General features: G+C 55.6%; 1 long non-coding RNA gene across 6 annotated transcripts in view; it reads right to left on the bottom strand.

Moving 5' to 3' along the window:
* The window catches only part of LOC110134837 (uncharacterized), a 36553-nt gene that overhangs the window by 10670 nt on the left and 10665 nt on the right, over positions 1–15218 (bottom strand). For 5 of the 6 annotated variants that reach the window (XR_011489548.1, XR_011489547.1, XR_011489550.1 and 2 more), the window contains 2 exons: positions 5111–12374; positions 1820–4990 (listed from right to left, as the gene is read on the bottom strand). This is a non-coding gene — a long non-coding RNA (uncharacterized lncRNA). The remainder of the gene's footprint in view (positions 1–1819; positions 4991–5110; positions 12375–15218) is intronic. The other variant, XR_002313183.2, reaches the window with a different exon arrangement.

The raw sequence follows: 15218 nt of genomic DNA, 5'->3' as shown, positions 1-15218 counted from the left end.
CATCCCTTTTGTTTCATATCAATTAGCAGAGTAATTTAAAAAGCAGGCCCCTCAGTGTTCCTCCCTACAGACTCTGTTGTGGAACTGATGAGGTGAGGCCACCATTCCGACCCCTTCATGGCCCTGCCTTCCAGGTGCCTTCTGCAAATCATATCCTCCAGCAGGAGGCCCCTGAGGTCAGGAGGCTCTGAGGGCAGGGCCAGCCCTGGGGGGGGGCGGGGTCCCCTCAGAGCCTTGGCAGGCATGCCCCCGACCAGCTCCTGTACTTTGGTGGGCTGGCCAGCCTGGCTGAGTGGCCACTCAAGGGCCCTTGGGGGCTCTCCTCTGCTCACCCCACCATTTTCTTCCACTAAATGGGCAGCTTTGTGTGTCTTTCAGAAGCTTCAATAGTGAAAACTGTGCACATACATGTTCACATGCATGCATGCTTGCACACATGCTCTTTCCAGGCATTCCACATACTTGCCCACAGGTGGAGGCCCATGCATATGCAAGCACTTGCCTGTGTGCACACAAAGCCCCAGAGAGGCTGCTGAGCTGGGGGACGGGGTGGTGGTGGGGTGGCTATTGTTTGGGATGAGGTGGCTGAGACATGTCTGTTTTCTGAAACATGTTTGAGGCGGGTGACCCTGAAGTGGCGACAGTGCTAGGGTTCTTCTGCAGGGAAGGATGCAGGTGATCAGTGTGTGTTTGTTATGTGAGGCAGGACTTGGGGGCAGCTGGGACGGGATGTTTTGGCTTCTCTGTTCAGCACTCATGGGAACTGCACTCATCAAACACTGCCTGGAGGGACAGCCCCCTGTGGGTGCCTGCCATGCTGACTGTCAACAATCTGCGGCCTGAACAGCACCCCCCACCCAGACCCCAGGGCAGAACCAAATCCTTCAGCTTATGTTCAGTGAAGACACCACCTCAGCCATCACAACAGATGCCTTCCACCCACATCTTCTGTGGAGTATCAGGCATGTGGGGATGTCACCCAGAGCTGGGTGTTCCCATCGTGATGTTTGTTAGAGTTTACCCGGACCACAACCCTCAAGCCGACAGTAGTTATGGGGCTGCTCCGTGCACATTTGGAAGCCAGGAGGGGCATTTACACAGGGCATGGGGTGTGCATACCTGTGTGTGCGTACATGGAGGCATGTGTATCTGTGCTCACAGGCATGTACACACAGGCACATGTGTGTGCATCATAGACATGTTTGAAAGCTTTGGGACAGGGAGACCTTGCTCCATCGAGGACCAGATCTATAGTCCAGACGTTTCTGTTCCTAATCGGCTCACTTACTGTTGCAACTCTAAAGAAACACCACCCCAGGTGATGCACTCACAGATCTGGAGGCCAGAATCCAAAATCAGGATGTGGCAGGGCCATGCTCCCTCTGGGTGCTCCAAGAGAAGGTCCCTCCTGCCTCTCCAAGACCCCAGGGGCTCCAGGCATCTGAGCTTGTGGCTGCCTCCCTCCCAACTCTGACTATCCTCACATGGACTTTCTTCTGTGGTTCCCTCTGCCCTTCTCTCCTTATAACAGGTGGATTTATGACCCAGCCCAATGCAGGATGGTCTCATCTCAAAATTCTGAACTAATCACTTATGCAAACACCTTGTCTCCCAACAAGGTCACTGTCTGAGGTTCTGGATGGATATGAACTCGTGGGAGCACTTATCACTGGATGCTGAGGTCCTTGGCTGGTTTCACCCCCAGGCTGAGAGGAGGCCCCACCTCCAACCGGGGGTCTCCTCCCTTCCAGACAGGCTGCCCTGTCCTAGTTCAACTGAAATTTTAGAAAAACAAGAGATACCTCTAAGCGGAACTTACCCCAGTACTGCAGGGACGTCCTCACACCCCCATCCTGCTGTTCTCTGAAATTCCCATCTGACCAGAGGCTCTAGACTCAGCTGCAACTTCATTCACAGCAGACATGGCATCTTCACCCAGAAACATGAGATGAAATCAGCCTTCTGTTCTGGCAGCTCCTGCTCCCTGCCTCCTCCACCCCCGCTGCCCCAACCCCCAGGCATTTTTGGGCCCCTAATTCCACATTTATTGTCATGGCAGGAACACTGGGATTCGGGCACGCAGAGCTCGGCTGTGAGCTCTGTATGGGGTGAATCACAGTCCCCTGGTGGCAAATCGGGCAGGAGACCAATCTCTCCCTGGGGACCTACATACCTCTCGGCTTTAAAGGAGGTGGAGCCTCACAGGCTCAGAAATGACTCCTGGAACCCACAAGCCTGGCACAAGATCGGGATGAGATGCGTTGGATGGACACAGCCAGGACATCCCGTGTGTGGACAGACAGCTGGACAGACCTCAGACACTCCTTGAGGCCCCCCCAACCATATGCCTCCTGCCTGGGTGGGTTGGGGATTCTGTCTGCAGCCCTAGCCACCCACTCCTGGCTGCTGGGCCTCATCTTCAGGGATAGGAAGGACAGGAACTCAGCTGCAGGCGGGCCCACCCCAACACAGGGGTCCTCTCCAGCACCCCTCTGTCCCCGTCCTACAGTTCTGTTCTTGCCTGCTGTGTCTCCTGGGTTTAGGGTATTCCCAGCACTCTGGGGGTGTGCTTATTATCCCCTCCTGACATGTGGCAGGAGCCCCCAAGGACCAGATGGCCCAGATCAGAAGCTCCATGTGCCCAGCTCCCGGCCCCCACATCTACGTGGCCATTTACCTAAGTAAAGAAGCATGCCTGCTCTGGGTGTGCAAACCTCCTCTCCCCAGCTCAGGACTCTGACCAGCAATGCCCACTGCTGGCCACATGCTCCAGCACCATCCACTCTCAGGGGCACCACCGGTCCCCTCGCAGGCCTTGAGGACAGGACAGTCCCGGGAGGAAGGATGGCCATCAGGGCCCTGGTCCCACACGGCACCGTCCTTCTGCCAGACATACAGGGCAGAATCCCCAGTTCCCCCACCCCCTGCACTAAGGCCGGGAGCCCCAGAAGGAAGAACCTCGAGAGAAGGGCATCTTGCTCTTGGGGTACAGTGTGTGCCAACTGCTAAGAGGGGGATGTGGGGGTCATTTCCTGGAAGGACTGTGGCCAGCAGGTGGCACTGCCCCCTACTTCCACCACCCCCCACGCCAAGCAGGGCCAGCCTCATTCCCAAGAGGTGAAATTTCTTCCCCCAGAGTGGGGTCTGGGTGGATGACCCCATGCACCAGTGACCTGGGGTGGTGGGTGCCAACACACAGGCCTCATCTCCATAGTATTCACAAGTCCTCAAGTCCATATTACCATAGCATCACCTGCATATTCATGTGTCCTCATCTCCAAATTCACAAGCCTTCTTCTCCACGGTTATGTGTCCTCATCTCCGTATTCACGATCTCATCTCCATACTCACAAGCCCTCATCTCTATACTCATGTCTCACCTCCATAATCATATAGATTACCATATTCATTACCACATTTCCATTTTCAAGAGTCTCATTTCCATATTCACGACCCTATTTCCATGTCCACGGATGCCCATCTGCAGATTCACGAGTCCTCAGCTCCATACTTGTGAATCCCCGTTTTTTCACAACACTCATCTCCATATTCTCACGTCCTCATCTTTCAGCTCAGAGCCAGACCAGCCCCATCCCTGCCTGCAGAGTGCTGTGGGGTCCAGGCTGCTTGCTAGGAGTCTGGGTCACACAACCAAAGGCAGAGACTGGGCTGGGGTGGGGAGGGGAGGCAAGACCCTGCTTGGGTCTGGGTTGGGAGATCCAGGAGGCCCTCCTGGAAGGGGAGGCCCACACAGCACCGAGGGGTGGGGCTGGGGTGGGTGCTCAGACAGTCCAGAGATGCCTGACTGCATTTGTTTCATTGCTGCTGAAATTACACAAGGCAAACCGAGAGAAAAGAGAGCTGCTGGCTGGAGGCTGAGGGGCCTCAGCAGAGCTTCAGGGGCCTCATGGGGAGGCAACTCGGGGCGAGCCCCTGGACCACCAGGCTTAGGTGATGGAGGACAGGGCATCTCTGAGCTGCGCTTTACAAAGGGCCCCGAGACCTGGACGGCAGCAGCCGGGTGGTTCCTGCAGGAAGAGCAGGTGAGCTGAGCCCCACGGGCACCCTGTCCTTACTGGGTGGAGCCTGGACTTTTTGTTCAAAAGCTGGGGGAGCTGAGGGAGGGTAGGGGGCTGTGCGAGGCCATGGGGTTAACAGGTCAGTGGTTCCCTCAAGCCTCCACGTCCACAGACAGGATGCCAGACCCCAGGAGGCAGCTCCGTCACTCCACAAAGTCACGGAAATGGAGTCTCTCTCAGTACTCTGTCTGCATTTACAGACATCGCCCCAGGATAAGAGATGCAATTCTCTGAAATGAAGAAATTCAATCATTACCCTCTTCACCCAGGCCTCTCCGTGGTGGAAAGTTAGTTTTGTCTTTAATGAAGACAAGCTCGCGTCTCTAATGAGAATGCTGTGAGAGTGTAATTGAAAATGTAACAGAAGAAGGAGCCCATCGTGGGAGTCTGGGGGAGGAGTTGATGTTTGCCTTTTAAATGTGCATAAAAAAGAGGGGGGGGGCACCAACACTACTGGGACAGGACTGACTTCCCAGGGACCCAGGAGCTGGAATGCCCACTCCCTCCAATCTCACCCAGGAGGGATGGGTCTCTGGGCCTGTGATCAACTTTTGGGTGGGATTAGATGACCATTCTGGAAAGAAGATACTTTGTGGATCCTTTGTGCCACCCCAGGAGGGAGCATCAGCAGACACTTCTCCCTAATCCCGGACAGGTGAGGTAGACTCCACCCACTCAGGGACCCTCAGTCAGTGGCCTTGGGGCCGGAGGACCTCAGAGAGCAGAGAGAAAAAGGCAAAAAGTTTCTGCCTAAACATGCAAACAAAACAGGGTGGGGTGGGGGAGGCCACCAAGAGGGAACTTGCCTTCGGACTTCCATCCCAGGGGTTGTGGTCCTCAGGTGAGTGAGCAGACCTTGGGTGTGGCTGGCCAGATTCATGCTGACCAACTGGTCACACAGCCTCATTTTACTGGCAAAAAAAGGGCATAGGAACAAAGGAGTATTATGCAGCTCCGAGAAGAAATGAACTATCGAGCCAAGAAAAGACATGGAGGAAATGACATGCATATTACTAGTGAAAGATGCTAACCTAAGAAGGCTATAGACTGTGATTCCAACCACATGGCATCCTGTAAGACAGAAAACTATGGCCAAAGGCTCCTGCCTCGACCCCACGCCGCCCCTGACGGCTCCATGAAGTGTGCGGGGTGTCTGCTGTCCTTGGTCAGGTGGAGAAGGTTCCTTTCTCTTTCAAGTTTGCTGCGAGGCTTTTTAAATATCATAAGAACATGTTTTATTTCATCAAATCTCTCTGGCGTCTGTGGAAGGAAGGAGACGCCCCCGACGCTGTGCTGTGATGAGTCTCTAGGACAGGTTTCATTCAAAGTCTTCACCAATGACCTGCTGTCCTGACTGCACCTCAGGCCGCAGGAGGTGGACGCCGAGCCTAGGGGACTGGCCTGGTCTGTCGGGGCTTCCACACCTGAGGCCTGGTGCTGTGTCCCGAATCCCAGGGGGTGGGTGGACAGAGGCGATTACACTCTTAAGCCAGAGCCGAGGTCAAGCCCAGACACCGTCACGGCCACTCAAGGCCATTTCCCTTCCCGAGTGACCATGTGGTCAGCAGGGCAGGGCCCACGGAGAAGGGAGGCCCCAGCTTGGTACCCAGTCTGGGTGAGATGCCCTCTCCTCCGTCCCTGGGTTCCCCTCCTCTGCCGGGCCTACCGCAGCCTCTTTCATTGTCTGCGTTAGACTCTCGGGTGGGGGTGGTGATTACTGTCCCACCCGTGACATCATAATAGGCTGCTGTCCTTGGAAACAAAGGCTTTCGAGCTGGCGGGAGACACGTCGTATTTATGTCGTCATAGCGAGACAGCCGTGGAGGGGGGAGGGGAACGAACATCTGTACATTGGGGAACAATAGAGGCCCCGAGACTGTGCGAGGCTGAAATTACCCCCCTCCTGCACAGAAGGGGTTTTTTTTGTGTGCACGCAGGTGGGTTCATAAAAACCCATTGAAATGCAAAGCAAAGACCCCCTCCCACCCCTGCCCGGAGAGGGGGGCTCCTCTTCAGGACTTGGAGGAGGCTGCATTTCCCTTGATGCTCTCGGATAAGACAGGGTGGGTGTCAATCCCCAGAGACAGGGCTATCCACGTCACAAAAACGCCAGGTGTGCAGGAAGCACAGTCTTCCCAGAGGCTCAGGGTCACTTCCATCTGGTCCAGAGCTGAGTGCGACAGCAGCGTCGCAGCCCGATCAGCCCACAGTCCCTGGTCCCTGAGATGAGGGAACTCAGAGGATGTGTCTTTCAGGGGCTGCAGCATCATAGCTGACCCCAGGCTCATTAGCCTCCTCCTGTCACCCTGGAGGACATGCCTCAGACACCAGACAGCACAGAGGCTGGAGCTGAAGCTTTGAAGTCAGAGGAACCTAGTCAGGATCCTGGTGATCTGTCCAGCCAGGCACATGGACACCTGTAATCCCCTCTGAGCCAGTCCTCTTCCTCCGTGGAGGGGGCAGGACACCCATGAGCCCCTCTGAGCAGGGCCCTCTACTCCATGGAGGGGGGCAGCAACCCTGGTTGGCCAAGGGGCATTAAGGTGATGTCAGGAAAGCTCACAGTCCTGAGAAAGGGTGGACGTGCGCTCACCAGACTCTGACCCTGAAGCTCATGGGACCAGCGCCCGGCAAGGCTGTAGCTCGACTGCCTCTCACAGTGGCCGACAGGGGAGGCAGCTTGGATCTGGAGCCCAGTTGAGCCCTCCCAGCTTGTGACCCCACCATGAAAAAGTCCCTGGGGCCCCCCATGGTGCCAGTCTCTCCATGGTCCAGCGAGGCTGGGTCGGTGGCACTATCTCCATCCTGAATATGAGGATGCTGGACTGACCTTGGGAGTCTGAAAACTCAATGAAAGGACACACTTCCTCCCAGGAAGGGCAGCCACGATTCAGCCTTTGGATCTGAGGATTCATGGACCCTGGGGGTGACCCAGGACTCTGTGTGTGCATTCGACACCAGGCTAAGTCCGGGGTGGGGGGAGATGAGGTTCGGAGGAATCTCCAGGGGTCCCCGTGAGACTCCCCAGACGGAAGCCTCATCAGTCCCTGGTGTGGACCTGGACTCACAGAGGACTTGGCCCTGCCAGCCACATGCTCCCTCTGCTGAACCAGTGAGAGGGTGAGGACCGGACAGGGGCTTTGGGGTAAGAAACCCCTGAAAATGTAGCCCTCAGCTCACACCAGGGTCCTGGGAAGCAGCCCCCGGCCTACAGGCAGGAGGGGCCTCAGGGAGAAGCAGGAGGGTCCCCTCACTTCCTCCCCCCAGGCCTGAGGTCACCACTACCTCAAGCTGGAGGCCGAGGACCCACTAGGCTGATGGAAAACCTAACCAGGACTTCAAAACATGAATCCAAGAGGCACAACTCAATCAAGTTAATAGACAGTGAATTAAAACGCCGCTGAATAGATCTCTCAGAAAAATCATTTTCTGAGTTCAAGATCGGCGGCTCTGAACCAGCCTGACTGATCTGGAACTTGCTGATTTGGGATTTGAGGGGAAGTTTAGTTCCTTCCTGACTGCCTGTGTTGTGTCCAGAGCAACTTCCCCGAGGTGGGAGGCCTGGAGTCCTGAGGTCCTTCCTAAGTCCTGGTGGTCTGCCCACCCAGACTAGAACCCTAGCTGAAGGTGAAGGGGGGTCCTGTGGGCTGGGCTGGGGAGGGGCAAGGAGGCATCAAAGGCACCCACCAGCAGGACTACACTGGGAAAAGCAACACCAAGCGCTGTGAGGATGCGGAGAGGCTGGGACCCTGGCCCACTGCCGAGGTGGGGGTGGAAAATGAGCAGCTTCCCTGGGGAACCTCGCAGCCATCTTACTCCTACATCCCAGCCATTGGTCTCCTGGGCTTATCCCAGAGGGATGGAGACCTGTCCACACTTACCTGGACACACACCTTGATCGCAACAGCCAAACCAAGAAAAAACAAAATCTCCCGCAACAGGTGAAAGGCTAAACAGACGTACAAACCAAACACAGCCAGACCAGGACTAGGCTCGGGTGCAGGAAGGAGCACCAATGAAGCAGTGCGTGGATGGTCGCCCAGCCCACCTTGAGGGAAGGAAGCAGGGCCCAGGTCACACCAATACGTTTCCGTTCGTTGGACATTCTTGAAACGACAAACTACAGAGAACAGACTCTCAGCTGCAGGGTGAGCGATGCCGAGGGCGGCTGACAGTAAAGGACCACGGGAGGGAGACATGAGGGCACAGACTTACGCCTGGGTGTCCTGGGATCCACATGCATGCTGGACACCAGGGACTGGTCACACGCTTTGGGAGACCCGGTGCCAGCTGTGATGTCAGACTGTATTATGTGACGTGTACATGTTACCAATGAGGATTCTCAAGGAAGGACACCTCTGCACCATCTGTGCAACTTCCTGTGAATCTATAATTATTTCAAAATACAAAGTGCTTGTTTAATGACCGCAGGCATTGCTTTCTTCCAGGCAAGCTGGATCGCGGGCCTGTTCCAGTGTTGTGAAAGGCATGTGCTACCAGTCACCAGGGCTCGCAGTGGTCTGGCAGTGGCTAGTCCATGACCCTTGCATCTCGCAAAAGGCCTGATTGTTGTAACAGCGATTTTTAAATGTTTGCCCAGCAGGACAGCAACCAACTGCAATAGTCTTGGGAAGACAGGCAGGTGGGGAGATGACGTGGTGCCAGCAGCCGGGGTTTCTATGTGTCCTCTTCACAAAACCACACAACTGAACCCAAATATACTAACATGGGCGGGCGCTTGGTGGGCGAAGCTGGGATCTCACGCACAAAGCTGCACTCCCATCGGAAGATAAGCTGGTGACTGCTGGCAGAGATGTAGCTCAAGTGTTGAGTTAACTCATGGCCACACCAGAGCCTTTATCTCTTCTGCCAGGGTGTCTCTGTGTGCAAGGACACAAGTCCTGGGAACTGTCAATAGCCACCTGCAAAATTTCTGTGTTCAGCCCCTTGGCTACAGCATCACCATCTTGCTAGAGTGACTGCTGGGACACTGACAAGCCGCCATGCTGACACGTGGATGGAAGTAGGTCCCCATGTTCCTGCAGACTCACAGGTTTCACTGGACAGCCTCCTCGGTGTGTCTCCATGAGGCTGTAGTTCATTTACCTGGCACAGGCACAGCACAGGGCCATCCAGAACCACGGCTTTGGCCATGGGCTGGAAGCAGGGTCCCTCCAAGGCCCCTCAGGTGTGCATCTGTCCGGGTGCCCCACCCTCAGCTATGCAGCCCCCTCTGGAAAAAATTCCCCATCACTGGTCCCCATCACTCGGATCCCCCAGCAACGCTTTCCCTCAATAGTTCACTTTAGTACTTTGCTGGCACCTGCCATGCATCTGGCAGGTCCCCCCTGCTGCCCCCACTGAGCCCTGGTGTCCCCCAACCCTGCACCATGAGGCCTGAGCCTGGCAAAGCAGCGTGACCCAGCCAGGCTCACCTGGAAAAGTCGCCTGAGCTGGGGCAGGTGAGGCCAGAGTCCGATACACAAGCAGGTTCTATCGTCTGTCTTCTGTTTCACTTATTTCTATTCTTATTATTTTCTTCCTTCTACTTTTCAACCTGAAATTAAATTCAGGTTTAACTTGTGATTTTCCTCTACTTTTAGGTGAAAACTTAAAATCACTAATTTCAGACCTTTAGACCTTTCTGCTTTTCTCCTAGAGCCCACAAGTCCTGAAAGCAGCATTATTAATTCATTTCACTATAGGTGTGTCCTGGTTTCCCTTATGATTTCTCCCTGTCCCCATGGGAGATTGAGAAATTTAGTGCTTAATTTCCAAATGTTGAAGGTTTTTCTGAATATCATGTGAAGTGAAAGTCACTCAGTTGTGTCTGACTCTTTGCAATCCCATGGACTATACAGTCCATGGAATTCTCCAGGCCAGAATACTGGAGTGGGTAGCCTATCCCTTTTCCAGGGGATCTTCCCAACCCAGGGATTGAACCCGTGTCGCCTGTATCTCCTGCATTGCAGGCAGATTCTTTACCACTGAGCCATTGCAGAAGTCCTGAATATCATGTCGATCTCTAATTTAATCCTACTGTTATAATAGATAAACTCTTAAAGATTTCGATCCTTTAAAATGTAGTGGGAATGACTTGAAGATCCAGAGGAGGGTCTGTCCAGGTGAATGCTCCAAGTACTTGAAAAACATGTGAATCCTGGGGCAGTTTGGCATTGCGTCCTAGTCCTGCCAACTAGGGCAGGTGGGCCGGTAGTATTGTTCAAATCTTATCCACCATTACCAGCTTTTTGTTTAGTTGTCCTAAGACTCAGAGGAGGGTATTAAAATCTCCAGCGATGACCGTGGGTTTGTCTATTTCTCCCGTCAGTTACACTGATTTTGCGTCAGGTAGTTGAAGTTGTTGTTGGGTCCCACGTGTGTTGATTTGTGTCTTCCTGGTAGAAGCAGTGTCCTAAGAGCACTATGAGAATCCAGGGACCCACTAAGAAGGTCAAGGAGATGCTACACCTGCACAGCCTCGTCCAAGCCTCCCAGAGGAGGCTGCACCATAGCTGTTGGACGAGGAGAGCAGGGTGGCAGGTCAGGTCATGGCTTCAGGGTCACACGGCTGGTGAGGTGTGAAAGGCAAGGTGCCCCTGGAGCCTACCTCAGAGACCATCCTCCTGAGCCACTATGGGAACGGCCAGCCCCTCCTGCCTCCCTTCGGCTGCTACTTCAGTTTCAGGTTTCAACCTGCGGCCACATCTCAGGGCATTTCTAGAACCCACAGCCCAGCACCGAGGCCTCAGCATCAGCATCACCTTCCCTGGCCTCTGTGTGCAAGGATTTGCTGTAATCGCACAAATATTCTGTTCAGCAGAAAGCAGGTCTGCATGATCCCCAGCAGCTGATGAGAATATTGAATTCATGTGTGTTCCTGGGAGCTCTCCAGGGACTTGCGAATTGCTGGGGATGACTCACTTTCTATCTCAGTCCCTCGACGTCGTGTGAAGCCAGCAAGGACGGAGGGGAGATAGCATCACGCATCCAACCACAGAGTTTTGGTTCCAGGCAGACTCTCAGTTAGGTCCCGGCCAGGCTCAGGCAGTGTGGTCAGCGCTGTGTGTTCAGCTCAGATGTGTCTATCCGGGTGGCCTGGCGTCCACCAGGAAGCCTCAAGACACCCCCAGCCAGAACATCCTTCGAGACAGGTGTGAAACAAATAAGCTGAAGTGGAAATGTGGACCCAGAGAACCTGCTATTTCAGAGCCAGGTGTTTCTGTAACAAGATGAGCTGTGAGAGGCTCCCCTAGGGGGGTCGGGGGCACGAGTGGGTGCAGATGCCTGGGTGGGGAGGCAGGGCTCCCCTTGTCATGGGCTGAATCACATTCCCGTAGGTTCTGCTCATGTCCTGGATTCCAGTGGCTGAGAGCGAGATCTTGTATGGAACCAGGGACTTCGCAGGTATAAAAAGATGAGGCCACAGTGGAGGCAGTGGCCCTAAATCCAGTGACTACTGTTCTCATGGGGAGGCGGCTTCAGAGACACACACACAGGGGAACTCCACAGAGGCAGAGATGGGAGGGAGGCGGCCTCAAGCCCAGCGACGTCTGGGCCCCAGAAGCTGGAAGAGGCAAGAAGGACCCTCTCCCGGAGCCTCCGGGGGAGCCTGGCTGCGCGGGGCCAGTGTGGCCGTTGGGGCCTGGCCTTGGCTTACAGGGGCCTGGGGACCTTCAGAGTCTTTCCCGCTGGTTGGGGTCTGTCTCTGTGATGAGCACTGCAAGACCCGCCCCACTCCCTGTGGGCCGGGTCACAGACCAGCAGCTCTGGGGCCCCCTCCACCCCCGGAAGGATGTTGACACCTCAAGGCCAGAACAGGCTGGGGCGCAGAGGAAAGGGGTCACAAACGGGCATCCCACAGAGGATGTGCTATGACTGTCCGTAGGGTGGGCGGGACCCAAGGGACAGGTGTAAGCAGGTTTGGGGTGCCCTGCCCCCCAGCTGGGCTGGGACACACCTGTGGTCTGGATCAGGGAGTGGCCGTCGCTGGGGTCCCCACAAAGACTGTGCCCTGACTCTGCCCTGCAGGACCGAGAGGAAACAAGGCCACACAGAGACAGGTAGCTTGGGGCACCGCTGCCTGGAGAAGGCCCCCGCGCTCCCAGCAGGAGGAACACACAGAAGCCCAGTAATTGGGCCTCCAGGTCCAGAGAACACGGCTCCTTGGAGAGTCTTGGACGGGTCCGGTTTCCACCCACGTGGGGGAGGCATGCTGGCACCTCGAACACACTCCACACTCGGCTGTAGTCGGGACACACAGTGCATCAGCCTGGGCAGCTCAACCTGAGGACGCTTTAAGAGGAGCATTTATTTTTAGAGTGTGCTTTTAACTTGATCACAGCAATGCACGTAAATTGCAATAAAAACAATGCAATCCCAACAGCAAAGAGCCACTCGGGGAAGCATCCTTTTGTTTAAAATAAAGTGCAAAATGATTTTTGCAATAATGCTAGCTTCAAAGGTCAGTGAGCCCAGCTGCGGGGCACCCCCAGTGCGAGATGATGACGCCAACCCCAGTTCCTTGGCCCATGAGCTGCCAGGGCTTTGCCTTGGGGCCCCCTGTCCAGGCAGGTGCCCGGGGTGGAGGCCAGGGCTCTCCAGGCCTCCTCCCAAGAGATCCAGATGGTGCCCATCCAGAGGACCCTCTCTGGTCCACGCTGGGACTGTCGGTGTCGTCACAGTTAATAGGGATTAACAAGCAAGGCTGTCCATGTGACCTGGATGTGCTTGGGCATCCGACAGCAGCCAGACCACAGCGTGCGGCACAGGGGAGACAAAGGCACAGAGAGGCTGAGGAACTTGCCCGTGGTCACACAGCAAGCATGCAGGGAAAGGCCCTGGCTCCAGGGTGCGTGGCTGCCCCCTCACTGTCAACACGAGGGAACGCACAAGGGTTCTCTCTGTGGGGTCTGAGCCACCTGAAGCTCAGGCCCTCGGGCAGCTTGCCTGGGTCTCCCTTCGTGGGGCTGAAGGGAGCAGACCCCATGGCACAGGGCTCCTCTGTGCCCATGTCTCCTCCATCACCTGGCAGAAGATGGGCTGCAGGTGGGGCTGGCACACAGTCAGGCCAGTGAAGCTACCCCCACCCCCCACCAAGGCCGACGTCACCCACACCTGGGGCCTCATCCCACTCCCAAACCCTCCTCTGGTGTGGCCCCCTCAGCTGCCAGCCCCCAGGACACAGCCCCTCATTGGGAAGCCTTTGTTTTACCGTCGCATCCAGGGCTTCTCTGGGAGGCCCTGACCCAGGCAAGTGGGGTTTGGAGCAACTCTTTTCTCCTCGGGGTAGGGGAGGGGGCTAAGGTGGACCCCAGTTCCCTGAGCTGCCCTATCTGGGAGCTGACCAAGGCCTGTCTTTGGGGAGGAGACTCCTGTTTTCTAGTGGACGAGAGTGAGGGGCAGGTGCACTGGCTGTGTGACCATGGGCAAGCTCCTCAGCCTCTCTGTGCCTTGGTCTCCTCCTGGAGCTTGCAGAAGAACAAGATCATGGGTGCTGCTGGCCTGGCTGGAGTCAGGTCTGCCCCTCAGACGCCCAGTCTATCAAGGCTTTGTTGAGCTGGTGCTCCCTGCAGGCGCTGCTTCCCGGACTGAATGCAGTCGAGACAGTGATCCCATTTTGCTAGTGGACAGAACTCTGTCTCGTTTTTATTAACAAAGGGCAGCAGTGTGTTTATTATCCATCTGTCCTCTGTCCTGCTGGGACGTGCATCACAAACTGACTGTGGCAAACCATGAGCCAAGACGCCTCGCGTGCTGGGGTCTCAGAGCCGCCTTGATGCCCCCGACAGAGGCGAGGCCACTGTGAGGTCGAGAGCCAGTGACGACTAAACTCCGAATACTTTGCCTTTAATTACAGTAAACTAACAAAGATCCCTGAGATGCTCTCCTTTTAATAGAATGCAGTGTTATAATTGGTGTCCTACTTTAAGCAATGTAATTTCCCATGACCTGTTTTCCAAATTAACAGAGTAATAAAGGTGTTCGCTGTGGGGGCGGGGGTGGCGTGTGGACCCTGCAAAGGTGCTGGGCCTGAGGCCCCGTTTAAAGGGGCGTCTCTTCTTCATGTGTTTGCACACAGAGGTGATGAATTAGGTAAATTTCTCTCCTGTCCCTTCCAAGGAGCCTTGGATTTTAAATCAAAGTCTAATCAAAGAAAATTAACAAGGAATCATGAAGCTCCATAAAATTACCACCAAAAGCCACAACTCTGGACAAAGCTGTCTGAAACCCTTCTCCTGGCTGGATGGTGCGGCCAGCCACAGGCCAGGAGCTGGTCACCCTCCTAGGACTCTCTGGTACCTGAGGAGGTTGCTGCTCTTCCAGGGAGAACCTCCCTCAATGGATCACGTCCCCTTGGTGCCCTGGACCACTAAGGATGGGGGAAGGAAGGCAGGGGAGGACAGGAGAGCAGGAGGAAGCAAGAGGGATGGGGGGTGGGCGGCGGGCAGTGGGGGGCAGAGCGGGGGCATCTAGAGCACCACCTGCCCTCCTGTCTGCCCCTTGGTTGGTTGGCCTGAACCTGTCTGTGCTGTGGGCAGCCCACGAGGGAACCTGGCTGGACAAGAGTCTTTGGGGTGCTTGTGGGGGCAGGAAGCATCAGGACTCAATTTCCCCATCTATAAAATGGAGGGTTGGGGGTGGGCAGGACCACTGCCTGGAAGGCTGCAGGGAGGATCCAGGGAAACAGCAAAAAAGTGCCCCTTTCCCCCTCCCTTTTCTCCCCCTCCATCTCTCTCCCTCTATTTTCTGGAGACCACCATCCCTAACCCTCTACCACTCCCCCCAGAACTTCTGGGCCAAACCCTGCCCCCTCATCAATACTTCCCTTCCCATCCCCAGCTCTCAGCCCCTGCCTGATTCCCCGTGGTGACCAGCAGCTCTACTTAGAGGAAAATCAGGGCTCAGCAGCTCCCAGCTGGCTGCTCCCAGCCCCCGTCTCCCCGACCTTGGGTTCCACTATCTAAAGGGATGTCCTAGTTAATCCCACCCTGAGCTGGATTAATTTCCAAAGATAAGCCTCAGATTCAGTTCTCTCACAGCACTACTGGCGGTGGCAGTCAGGCTGGTGCAGCCCCGGGGGAGCGGGAGGTATTAAGTGAAGACCAGCTCCCCAGGGATGGCCAGGGCTGCTGGCCG

Source organism: Odocoileus virginianus, chromosome 9 (assembly GCF_023699985.2).
Source record: "Odocoileus virginianus isolate 20LAN1187 ecotype Illinois chromosome 9, Ovbor_1.2, whole genome shotgun sequence".
Lineage (NCBI taxonomy): Eukaryota > Metazoa > Chordata > Mammalia > Artiodactyla > Cervidae > Odocoileus > Odocoileus virginianus.
This window is presented reverse-complemented; position numbering and strand designations above follow the sequence as displayed.